Source organism: Bos grunniens, chromosome 9 (assembly GCF_055505025.1).
Source record: "Bos grunniens cultivar Pamir isolate PY7600 chromosome 9, Bosgru_T2T1.0, whole genome shotgun sequence".
NCBI lineage: Eukaryota > Metazoa > Chordata > Mammalia > Artiodactyla > Bovidae > Bos > Bos grunniens.
In genome coordinates this window covers 103,810,847-103,821,531 of record NC_141173.1, presented here as the reverse complement: position 1 = coordinate 103,821,531, position 10,685 = coordinate 103,810,847, and the positions used below count along the sequence as shown (strand labels likewise).

Sequence of the window (10,685 nt, the reverse complement as noted above, 5' to 3'; positions counted from 1 at the left end):
CCAGCATCCCCCCATTGACCAGAGCTGGGCTCCGGGGTACGCAGGCCTGGGTGCCGCTCTGGTGGAGAAGGTGGGTCTGTAAGGAGGTCTGGGGGTCCGTGGTCGCCCTGCGTGGGAGGAAGGCCAGAACACCTTGCGTTGGGGCTTGCGGGGAGAGGGAGCATGAAGCCAGGGAAAGGAGGGATTCGCGTAGCTCTCCGAAAAGCTTCTTCCTGCCCCTGCCTGAAGCTCTATGGCAGTATAGGCAACCAGCACGAGGTTTGACAGGAAGGGTTATTAGCTGGTGCGAAGCAGGAGGACAGTGAGCTTCGCACTGGCTGTGATTGATGGGGACAGGCCTGGAGGGCCCCCAGCCATAGCAGCCTGTGACTCGGGAGGTTGGAGTCGAATCCCCTCTGGTTCTGAGGGGCCGGAAGGATGTGGTGAAGCTGTGGTCGGTGATGGACAGGGCGAGATTGGCTGCAGGCTCCCGCGAGGCTGGGTGCTCCTGCCCAAGTGGACCTCGCTCAGGAGGCTGCTCAGAGGCTGCTGCCCTTCCTGTGTTTGTGCTGCTCGGCGGCCTGTCCCTCCGGGGAGCCCCCGGGCCCTCTGGTCCAGGAGACACCTTGCTTCTCTCCTTAATCTGAGTCCCTGGCTGGTGGTGGGGTAGCTGAGAGGGTCAATGAGCTAACGCAGCAAGAGCGCCAGACGTGCTGTGAATTGAACTGTGTTCCCCAAACCTGTGCTCGGTTCAGTCCCCAGGCCCTGGGGCTGTGGAAGCAGGGTCTTTGCAGATGGCAGATGAGGTGGCTGGGGTGGGCAGGTCTCTGGTGTCCTCGTGGGAAGAGGAAATCAGGACATAGGCGCGGAGGGACGACTCTGGGTGAAGAGCAGGCAGGCTGGAGTGATGGGCCGCCAGCGGAGGGACGTGCAGGGCTGCCGGTGGCTGGAAGGGCAGGGGGAGGAGGGAATGGACACCTCGGGTCCAGCCCGCTCACCTCCTGGGCTGCGAGGGGCAAACCTCTGTCGTCCTGAAGCACTCGGTTGTGGCATTTGTTACGGCAGCCCCAGGAAACCAATACAGGACTCGAGCACCGGTTAGCAGTTCGAGGAATGGGGTGGAGCGCCCTGCGTCCTCCTCTTCACTCGCCCACACGCTTCCGCGCTCCTTGCCGAGGCACTGCATCCATCTGGAGCAATTTTCAGATGCTGAAGCCGCTGGTAGTTGGTTATATTTCGTTGTTGTTGTTCAGTCGCTAAGTCATTCCTGTTCTGCGACCCCATGGACTGCAGGGCACCAGGCTTCTGAGTCCTTCACTGTCTCCTGGAGCTTACTCAAACTCATGTGCATTGCGTCCACAATGCCATCCAGCCATCTCACCCTCTGTCGTCCCCTTCTCCTCCTGCCTTCAGTCTTTCCCAGCATCAGGGTCTTTTCCAACGAGTCAGCTCTTCACATCAGGTGGCCAACGTATTGGAGCTTCAGCTTCAGCATCAGTCCTTCCAGTGAATATTCAGGGTTGATTTCCTATAGAATTAAGTCATTTTTTGTTCTAAACATGCATTAAAAAGTATGTGGACTTTTTCTCACTTGGTTGAATAAAGTGTGTGTCTAAGTGTGTTCCAGATGGCTGAAATTCTTCTAGTAACAGCACCGTTTGTGAGTGTCATGTAATATCCAACCAAGGGTCTTTTAAAATAAATAGCTGGAGATGTTTATTGAACCAGTAGAGTTGGGTTCTTTTCTTTCTCATGTGAAGTACCTTTTTGATAGGATTGGCAATTTAAACCTCCCTCCACCCTGACCCCAGTTGAGTCAACGAGACTGCAGATTTCTTGACTGAAGCCTCTGGACTCCAGAGTGCACTGAGGTAGGTGATTAAGAAATTGTTTCCCCCTTAGTGTTAAGCCTGGGGCTTCCCTGGTGGCTTAGACAGTCAAGAATGGTTTGATCCCTGGGTCAGGAAGATGTCCTGGTGAAGGGCATGGCAGCCCACTCCAGTACTCTTGCCTGGGAAATCCCACGGACAGAGGGGCCTGGCGGGCTACAGCCATGGAGTCCCAAAGCATCGGACACTGAGCAACTAACCCACTCAGTTAAGACTAAAGTCTACCAAGTGTTTCTCATTGACTGTCACTTATTTTGAGTTACAAAAGGCAGACATCTTTTGAGCCCATGCATTTCAATGGAGGTTTCTAGAATGCTGTGTTTTGTGGGAGCTCAGAGAGGGCTGAGCTAGGGTGTTGTCTGGTCTAGTTCTGAAGGCAATCAGCAGGAAATGCTAACTTCTCTGCCTCTTCTTTAAATCAGGAAAACAGCAACCATGACATTTCTCCTCTTTCTCATCTCAATAAATCCCTGTTAAATACAGCAAGTTCCCACCTCCACGAAACTCCGAAAACCCTCGGGAGTGATGGGTAAGTTGGGTCCCTACCAGAGACAGATAACTGAGTTGTCCACCAAGATCAGAAAAGGCTGGACCCAGCGCCTTCTGGGCCAGGTGGCGGGACCCAGATGTGCGTGGCACTCGGGGAGGAGCGGTCCCCAAGGGAAGCGCTGAGAGCAGGGCCTCCCCTAGGAAGCGGGGTGTGGCCGAGAGGCCCCTCCCACACTGCAGCCTTGGTCACTGGTCACCGGTCAGAGCCGCCGACCCAGCCTGGAGGCCTCACCCAGCCTCCCAGGGGCAGCTCCTCGGGCCTCAGACCCAGGTGCTCGTCTCCAGAGCGGCCTGTGCTGTGGCTCCTGTCTGACGAGCAGTGTCTCTGGGTCCCTGCCTCCTCATACAGGTTCTGACCTCTGTCTCGTTCTGACCAAGGTGGTGGGTGTGATGGCCTTGCGGGTCTTTGCAGAAGAGGAATTCTGCTTAATGTGTCTTCTATGTTTATAACCTTTTAAGATGATTGTAAAATTGTCTTGTCAGATCTAACCAATTCCAGAAGTGATTTCAAAATATCCTACAGTATTTTGTTTCGAGTTTATCTCAGATCGGCTGATGACGAAAGCAGCCACGGCCGTCCGAACGTCCCAGGAAGCGGCTCATTTCCTGCTGAGCTTCTGGTCATCTAGCTTGCTTTCTCGTGACTGTCTTAACCACCCTCTCTTCTCCCTGCCTTTTCAGCACATCTTTCTGATGATCGTCGGCTTTGTCACAAGGAGAGACAGCATCACAGAAGCTGCGCTCATCAAGGACGGCCCAGGCAGAGATTCTCAAGGACGACATGCCTAAACGTACGTGAAGTGTGCTTTTGAACACCTGGAGAGGTGAGGCTGGAGGAGACAACTCTGTGTTTCTCACTGGCCTCCGGGTCCCGCCCCACAGGATGCCCCACAGACTCGGAGCGGACTGCGCAGTGACCACAGGTGACCTCGAACTCTCAGTGTGGTTTGCAATTACAGCTCTCAGGAGTGGATGGGCACTGGGGGCTCAGAGCCTGGTGATCCTCCCTGAAAGCAAGGGGTGATTCAGCTGCTCCTCCCACCCACCCCACACAACAGCAAGGCACGCAGCATCCCACACACACTCCCGGGGAGGAGGAGGACAAGCAAGCCCTATGTTGCTGAAGACAGAGACAGAGGAGGAGAGAGAAAGCGCGAATCAACCCCAGGAGCTAGACTTAGCGTGGCTTTTGTAAACTGACAGGCAGCTTGTGCGGCTCAGGAGCCCCTTCTGGCCAAGCCCCACTGCCTGCTGTTCTGAAGACCTGCCCTGCACACCCCCGACTCGCCCCAGCTGGATGGGAGTGAGGACGTGCTGACCGGTGTCCCCGCCTCAGTCCCTTCCAGGTGGAGCCAGGCTCGTCCTGGCTCGGCGGGTGAGTCCCCCTGCCGCTCCTCAGGGGCGGCCCTGACCGCCCACCACCCCTCCCCACAGCTGTCTGCAGACCCCCTCCGCACCCCTTCTATTTAGTCCAAGCCCCAGGCCCGGGTTGGCCTCTGGGAGCCTCTGAGCGCACGCAGGACAGGCTAACCCCTGGGCCCCATCTCCAGGGCCCTGCAGGACTGCACGGGAAATGACAAAACTCGCCCTCTCGGCACAGCCTGAAACTCTTCTCCAAGTGATTCTGCCGTAGAGACCACTCCGACCCCAGGCCTTCACCCCTCCCAGCGCCGAGGGGGGACGTCCGTCAGGAACAAGCCTCGTGCCCTTCACAAGGTCACCCAGACCACTGAGGCGGGGTCTGCCTCCATGAACCAGGAGGGGCCGTCAGCTCAAGGTGAGACCAGGCGCCGGCATCTCTGACTCCCATTTTCTAACAAGCTCAACGAGTCTACTTGCAGGGACGGTTCTGTTGAGATGACAAACACTTGCAGGGGTGTTTAAAGAAGAAGAGATAGAAACTCGGCCCCCGCGGAGCGTCGTGCGGTTCCCCCACTTCTCGCTTCGGAGCTGCTTCCTCGGGCCGGGCCCTCCCCTCCCAGGGCCCCAGGTGAGCCGGACCCCACTGCCCAGTCATCACCCACAGTTGGCCTTGATTGACTATACACAGAAGAAGAAATATTAAAGGAGTGGGGGGAAAGGGCCGGCCGAAATGGATGTGTTTGCTTTTTTCCACTTAAATCATATTGGGTTGAGGAGGAGCAATTATGGAAAACAGCGGGGAAGCGAGCTTTTCTTGTAACCGTTCCCATGGCTCTCCGAATCCCCCCCAGAGGAACTGGCGGTCCCCACAGAGGCACAGAAGCTGCTAAAATCCCGGGTGGTCTGGGTCCAGCTTCGTGGCCCCCAGCGTTCTGAGAGTGACTGCATGTGTGGCTGTTACCAGCACAATTTGGGGTTTGTGTAGTGTGGTTTAATTCACAAAAGAAAATTCCTTTAATCAGGCAACAGGAATGCTGTCCTGCTCGGAGCGCACCGGGGCCCTCTCTGATGAGCCTGGTCGTGTCTGGGGGTGTGTTAGGACCCCTTTCCAGGCCTGCCGTAGACTGGAGACGCTGCTGTGGCCACGATCCCCTTGTGCCTTCATGGCAGACCAGTCACCTGGGGACTCGCTTCCAGCATCTGCGCCTGTGCGGGGCCCCCACCTGTGCCTGTGGGGGACCCCACAGGACCCCCGACGAGGGTCTCCTTCACGTGGGATCTCAGGTGGCGCCTCGGGAGGGGGGTCTGCCTGGGGTCAGCGAGGTGTGGGGTGCTCGACCTGCCCCTCCGGGGTGCCCGTGGGTGCAGGCCCCTGGCCACAGGGCAGCGGTCACTGTCAGCTGCCCCTGGGGGACTGTACCAGGCTGCTGGTGCCTGTCAGAAATACGCTCGATGGACGAAGATGGCCCTGGCGCCTGGGCCGTGATGGCGGCTCACCAGCAGCCTGACTGCCTCCGAAAGGGGATGCCTGCTCTGTGCTTGCTACAGGCGTGCTGCCCCCGCCGGGGCTCTCAGAGGATGACCTGTGCCCTCTGGAGGGAAGGCTGCCCGGACGGTCCTGCAAAGTAAACGCACCATTCCAGGCAATTCTCTGTCGTTTCCACACAGAAAACGATTTCTCCAAAACTTTTGATTGGTAGGACAAAGGCGATGACCTCCTTTTCTGGTAGGAAAAGGATAGTGATGATAATACAGTAAATAGAAGAAAGGAGGAAAAGTGTCTTCAGGGCTGGAGTTCACGGGGTATTTGAAAGCAGCGATGGACGCCAGTGGGAAGCGGGTGGGAGGATCCTTCTGGAAACGTCCGCTCTCCCCAGTCCCATTTGTCTGAGGGCTCGAAGGCGTGAGGACAGCTGACTGCCGCCCCACTGGTCCAGGAGGAGTTGCCTGGTTGTCAAGACTACATCCATGTTAATTAATCTCTCAAAGACGGGTTTAGGAGAAGAGATTAGAAGTCTGCACTATTTTGTTTAAGAAGCGGAATTTTTAATAGACAAAAGCCCAGCATTTTAGACCCGCTCTTGTTTTGGACCTACCTTAGGAACCAAGCTTAGCGGCAGGAGGCAGGGCAGGGTGCGGGGAGACGCACTCGGGCCGGGCTCTGGGACCCCAGCCCCGGACACGCACCTGCCCTCCAGGGGTTGCTTCCACAATGCTCTCAACGGACGCACGCGTTGGAACATTTTGGCCCCAAACGAGTGTCCAGTGCAGGAGGACGTGGTCCTTTGGTTCCCTCCCCGTGTCCCCAGGCTTTGTCCATCTCTGCGGAGCGTCCACTCCCAAGAGCCTGACCCTGTGGGACGTCTCTGCTGTCAACGCCCTCTGTCTACCCAAGAAGGGGGCTGGGGATTGGGAGGTGTTTCAGCTTCTCCATCAGTCGGGGACCCTCGGAAGCAATTACGCGCCCAGCAGGTTCAGGGAAGGGGAGCTGTGAAAAGTGTGCTGGTGGCCGGCAAGGCTGGCGTGGGCCCCCGGGGAGCGGGCGCCACCTCAAGTTGCAGAAGGACCCCGATGGGCAGCAGTGGGTGATGCCTGTGGACCCTATCCTGGGACTGACCAACTCTCTGACCAACTCTGAAAGGGGACACAGCCCGGGAGTCCCCGATGCACGCTGTGTGTGCCAGGGCAGGTTCCTCCCCTGAGCCTCGGCGTGTGCACTCCAGCGGGACACACCCCTGGGACCCTCCCGTGCCCTTTCCCCCGTGTGACCCCGAGGGCCTGCACCCGTTCCCCCGTGTGACCCCGGGGACACTCCTGTGCCCTTTCCCCCCTGTGACCCCGAGGGCCGGCCTCGAGCTTCCTTGCATCAAAGAGGCCTGAGGACTACGCTCAAAACATGATCCAAGGTATTTCCCCTGAAGCCTCTGAGTGACGCCTGCATCCAGAGGAGGACAGGCCTCCCAGCACACCTGCCACCCAAGAGCCCCACAGGAAGGGGTGCCACGCCAGCAGCTGGAGGAAAGGTCTGGGTCCACAGCATTGTGCTAAGAGCCGGGAGAAGATGCCCGCTCCCCCCAGGGACTGGGGTCCCGGAAGTGACAGGGCTTGCAGCCCAAGCGTCTGGGGTGGGAACCAGGGACCATGAACCAGGCCACGTGTTCTCCCTGGAGGTCAGAGGCTGGGGGCCCGGCCAGTCGCTTCTTCCCCCACCTCCTGCAGTTCCGGGCAGTGTCAGTGACTCTGGGGCCCCCGTGGACGCCTGAGCCCGTCTCCGCCTCCGTCTTCACGTGGCTTCTCCGTCCCTGCGTCCACACCTCTGTTTACAAGGACAGAGGTCGCCGTGGCGTGTGCTTAACTGCTTAGTCGTGCCCGCTCGTTTCCACCCCGTGGACCACAGTGCACCAGGTTCCTCGTCCGTGGGCTTCTCCAGGAAGAATACTGGAGTGGCTTGGCATTTCCTGCTCTAGGCGGTCTTCCCAACCCAGGGGTCGAGCCCGCATCTTCTGCATTGGCAGCAGCTTCTTTACCACGGAGCCACCTGGGAAGCCCTGTTTTGGGTTATGGCCGCCCTGACAACCTCACCCTAACTTGACTCCCTCTGCAAAGGCCCCATTTCCAAATAAGGCCGTGTTTCTGGGCTCTGAGGTTCCCACCGCACATGCCTTTCTGGGAGACCTAGCTGGATCCCAACACGTGTGCAATGGCCCTGCCCTCCAGCCACAGTCTCAGCAAGCCTCCCGAGTCCTGCACACGCCTCTCCCGGAGCGGTCTGAACTTCCATTAAAAACAAGGAAAAATATCACAGCAGGAAGCACGTTTGTTTTGTAATGTTTCACCTCTCATAGAGGACAAAATTATGCAAGGGAGCTGAAATGTTCACCTTATCAGCAATTTGTGTGAGATATCGAGTTCAAACTTTTGGGCAAGAACGTCTGACTTGTGGCCTTTGACCCCATAACACTTTCAGGATTTGAGAAAATGACCACCCGTTTTGGGGAGTTGCACACAGAGCTTGCCACAGCATTCCCTGTCATATTAAAAGATGGAAACTTTCAAGTTCAACAGAGGAGCAGGCCTCCCTATTACAGGGTGATCACAGATGGGGCTGCACTGCTCATACGCAGCACTGAGTGAAAAGCGAACAGTCTTAACGTGAATAACCTCCCGTGTATAAACACACACACGTAAAACCTGAAAGAGAACGACCGAGATGCTAACCCAAGTACTCTCTGGGTGGCACAAACATAAGTCATTTAAATTTCTTCCATACACCCTCCTGTATTTTCTTAATTCTCTACAGTAAATAGAAATTATATTTATATAGAACAAAAAGGCAGGAAGCATTATTTCAAAATAAATACAGGTTATTTTCTGACAGCCACAAAAAATGGGGAACCAATCAGAACAGCTTTGCCTTTGATGGCTCTTCAGGACACGCACATTCTAGGACCGCCTGGGAACGAAAGGGCCCGGATCCCATGCGGTGGAAGCCAAGTTGGGAAAAATCAGCGGAAAAGGGGCTCTGGAGCCATCTTGAAGCGCTTTTCTGTTGTGTTTAAGTGTCTCCTGAGGGCCGTGCGCCTTGGGGCTGAGTGGCAGCGCTGGTCACGGAGCCCTCCCGGACCTTCAGGACCCTCGCCTCAGAGCTGGCCTGCAGGTGTCCCAGTCCCTGCGTGCACGGAAGGCAGAGCGCACGGGGGCGCCTGGAGCAGCCAGGGCTCCCGGAGGGGCGCACTCAGCAGTGGGGCTGGCGTCCACTCTCCATCCAGCCAGCCCTCCCCTCCCTCAGCACTGCCCCGGCTCCAGGACGGCGCTCCAGCTTCAGCGAGCAGCTGGAACGTCCCCATGGGCTTGGAGCCCGAGTCTGTCTCGGGGCGTCCGGGGCACCTCAGTCCACAGGGACCCGCTGACCTCTCCAGTGTCGATGTCCAAGGGGTTTTGTCATTTCCCCTCTGAAGGGCTTCCATCCTCTCAACGCAGAATGCTGAGACTGGAGCTGGCTGGGAGGGCCGGAGGGAAGGCCAGAGGGCTGGCTTTGGTCAGTGGGTCAGTGTCTGCAAAATGGTGAGACCCTCGCTTCCCCCACCCCCATCACTCCATAAAAAGAAAATGCTCAGACTCTGATCCCTGTCATGCGGCCACTCATCACTGAAAAAGGATTATAGGTACAAGTAGACAACTGAACTATCTTGAAAATGTGGGCAAATAAATCTTGGTTGTTTTGAATTCCAGGCTGGTTCTTCAACTTCCTGGAGAAAGGTGGTTTTCTGAGATTCAGGGGTTGAGAGCTGTGTATCCAGGGGCCAAGAGGACACTGTCTCTGGTCCTTTTCTACCAAAATGTATTTTCATTCACACTTTTTTTTAATTGTCCCATTATAATTTAGAAGTATTCTCAAACACCCCTAAATCAATACAGTTAAAAAAAATCAAAACTTCAAAGTGAAAACCAGGGTTCTCAGTTTTAAAAATAGAATTTTATGTGCCTCCTTCATGTTTCACATCTGATTTAAAATAACTATGTCACACAAGGGAGTTACAGGCTCTGAAACCTCGGCTCCCCAGGTTCGGCTCTCGGGCACAGCTCTCTGTGAGTCTGTGGCGGCTGGCATGGGGCACACCGTCCAATGCTCCTCCGGGGGGCCCGCCACGCACAGTGTGGGAAAGAGAATAAACTTGTCTGAAGCTCTCTCCTTGTCATCTCCATCATCAACGTCATTAACAAGCGCAAACCACGTACCGCCTGAGCCTCACACTTTCTGTGTAAACGCAGAAGCTTAGAAAGGTGAATTAGGGCGGTGACATTCTGCAGTCACCAAGACCTGGCCTGTCCCTCCGTCCCTAGAACTGAACCACACCACCACGGCCATCCTGCAGAACGTCACCCACACGTGGCCAGGAAGCCTCACTTTCCTTCCTGCCCAGTGGTGTGTGGTGAGCACAGGACCAAGCCGAGGAGGCTCACCGCTGCTTGCAGAGGTGATTTTGTGTAGTCAGGCGCTCACTGGGCACGGTCCTAGCACAGCTTGAACTGTAAGCGATGGTTGAAAACTGCTCCTCCAAATCCTGGGGCCTCCCTGGGGCCTCTGCGGGCTGGGGGTGCTCGGGGTGGGGGGCAGAGGGCATGTGGGGGCATCCAGCCCCACCCCCTCTCAACAGTGCCTCCCCGGGCTTTCCCCCTGGATTTAGCTTGGAGAGAGGATATCGTGGCTAAGATGTTTGAGAAACACTGGGACTGACGGTTTTCAGAGTTGTTTTTTATTCTGGGATTTGATCTTCACGTAGTTGGCTTCTAAGATGTCCAGCAGCACGAGTTTAACATTCTGCCAACCACAAATATCTGCTCTGTCCTTTACTCTGCTACGTGGCCGTGAAGGGTCGGCGGTGGATGTCGCTCTGATCTAGGTGACACGGCAGGAGGGCTCGGGGGCAGAATGGACACGCTTGGCAGCCGAACTCACAGGGTCCGCGGAGGACGGTGACTGAGGTCTCAGTTGTCTGGAGTAGCCTCGAGGGAAGAAGAGAATGTTTCCCTCTAGGAAACTGTGCAGACAGAAAATGCAAAGCCTGGGATGGTCTTGGAAATGAAAAGCTGTAGTTCATGATGCAATGAGCAAAGCAGGAAGAGACTAGAAGCCGGTAGGAAACCGCGCCTCCGGCCACGAGGCTCTTCTGCTCGCCAGGGATGACGGGCCTCGGCGGGACGGCTTTCCTCCGGCCTCTGCAGCCCGGCCGGCACCCAGAGACTCTCCTCTTCCTGCTTCAGAGGCAGGCTGGTCCCTGAGGAGCCCTTGGCCCCGTCTCTTTCAGCCACCTCTCTCCTCCTCCTGGCGGCGTGGTACGGCTCCCAGCTGCATGGGCAGCTCCTCCCCGAGGGACACGACGCTGCCTCAGGACGCACGGTCTG

At 56.6% G+C, this 10,685-nt stretch overlaps 1 long non-coding RNA gene across 13 annotated transcripts; it reads left to right on the top strand.

The window, feature by feature from the left end:
- The first annotated feature begins 2,615 nt into the window (after positions 1-2,615).
- On the top strand, positions 2,616-9,467 carry LOC147366512 (uncharacterized). 13 transcript variants are annotated; one of them, XR_015132538.1, is made up of 5 exons: positions 2,971-3,208; positions 3,300-3,340; positions 3,621-3,792; positions 3,968-4,194; positions 4,292-9,467. It is a non-coding gene; the product is annotated as an uncharacterized LOC147366512 (long non-coding RNA). The 13 variants fall into 13 exon arrangements; XR_015132532.1 differs by adding an exon at positions 2,617-2,766 and having other exon boundaries at positions 3,099-3,208; positions 3,300-3,792; positions 3,968-9,467; XR_015132536.1 differs by having other exon boundaries at positions 2,967-3,208; positions 3,968-9,467.
- Positions 9,468-10,685: the final 1,218 nt, after the last annotated feature.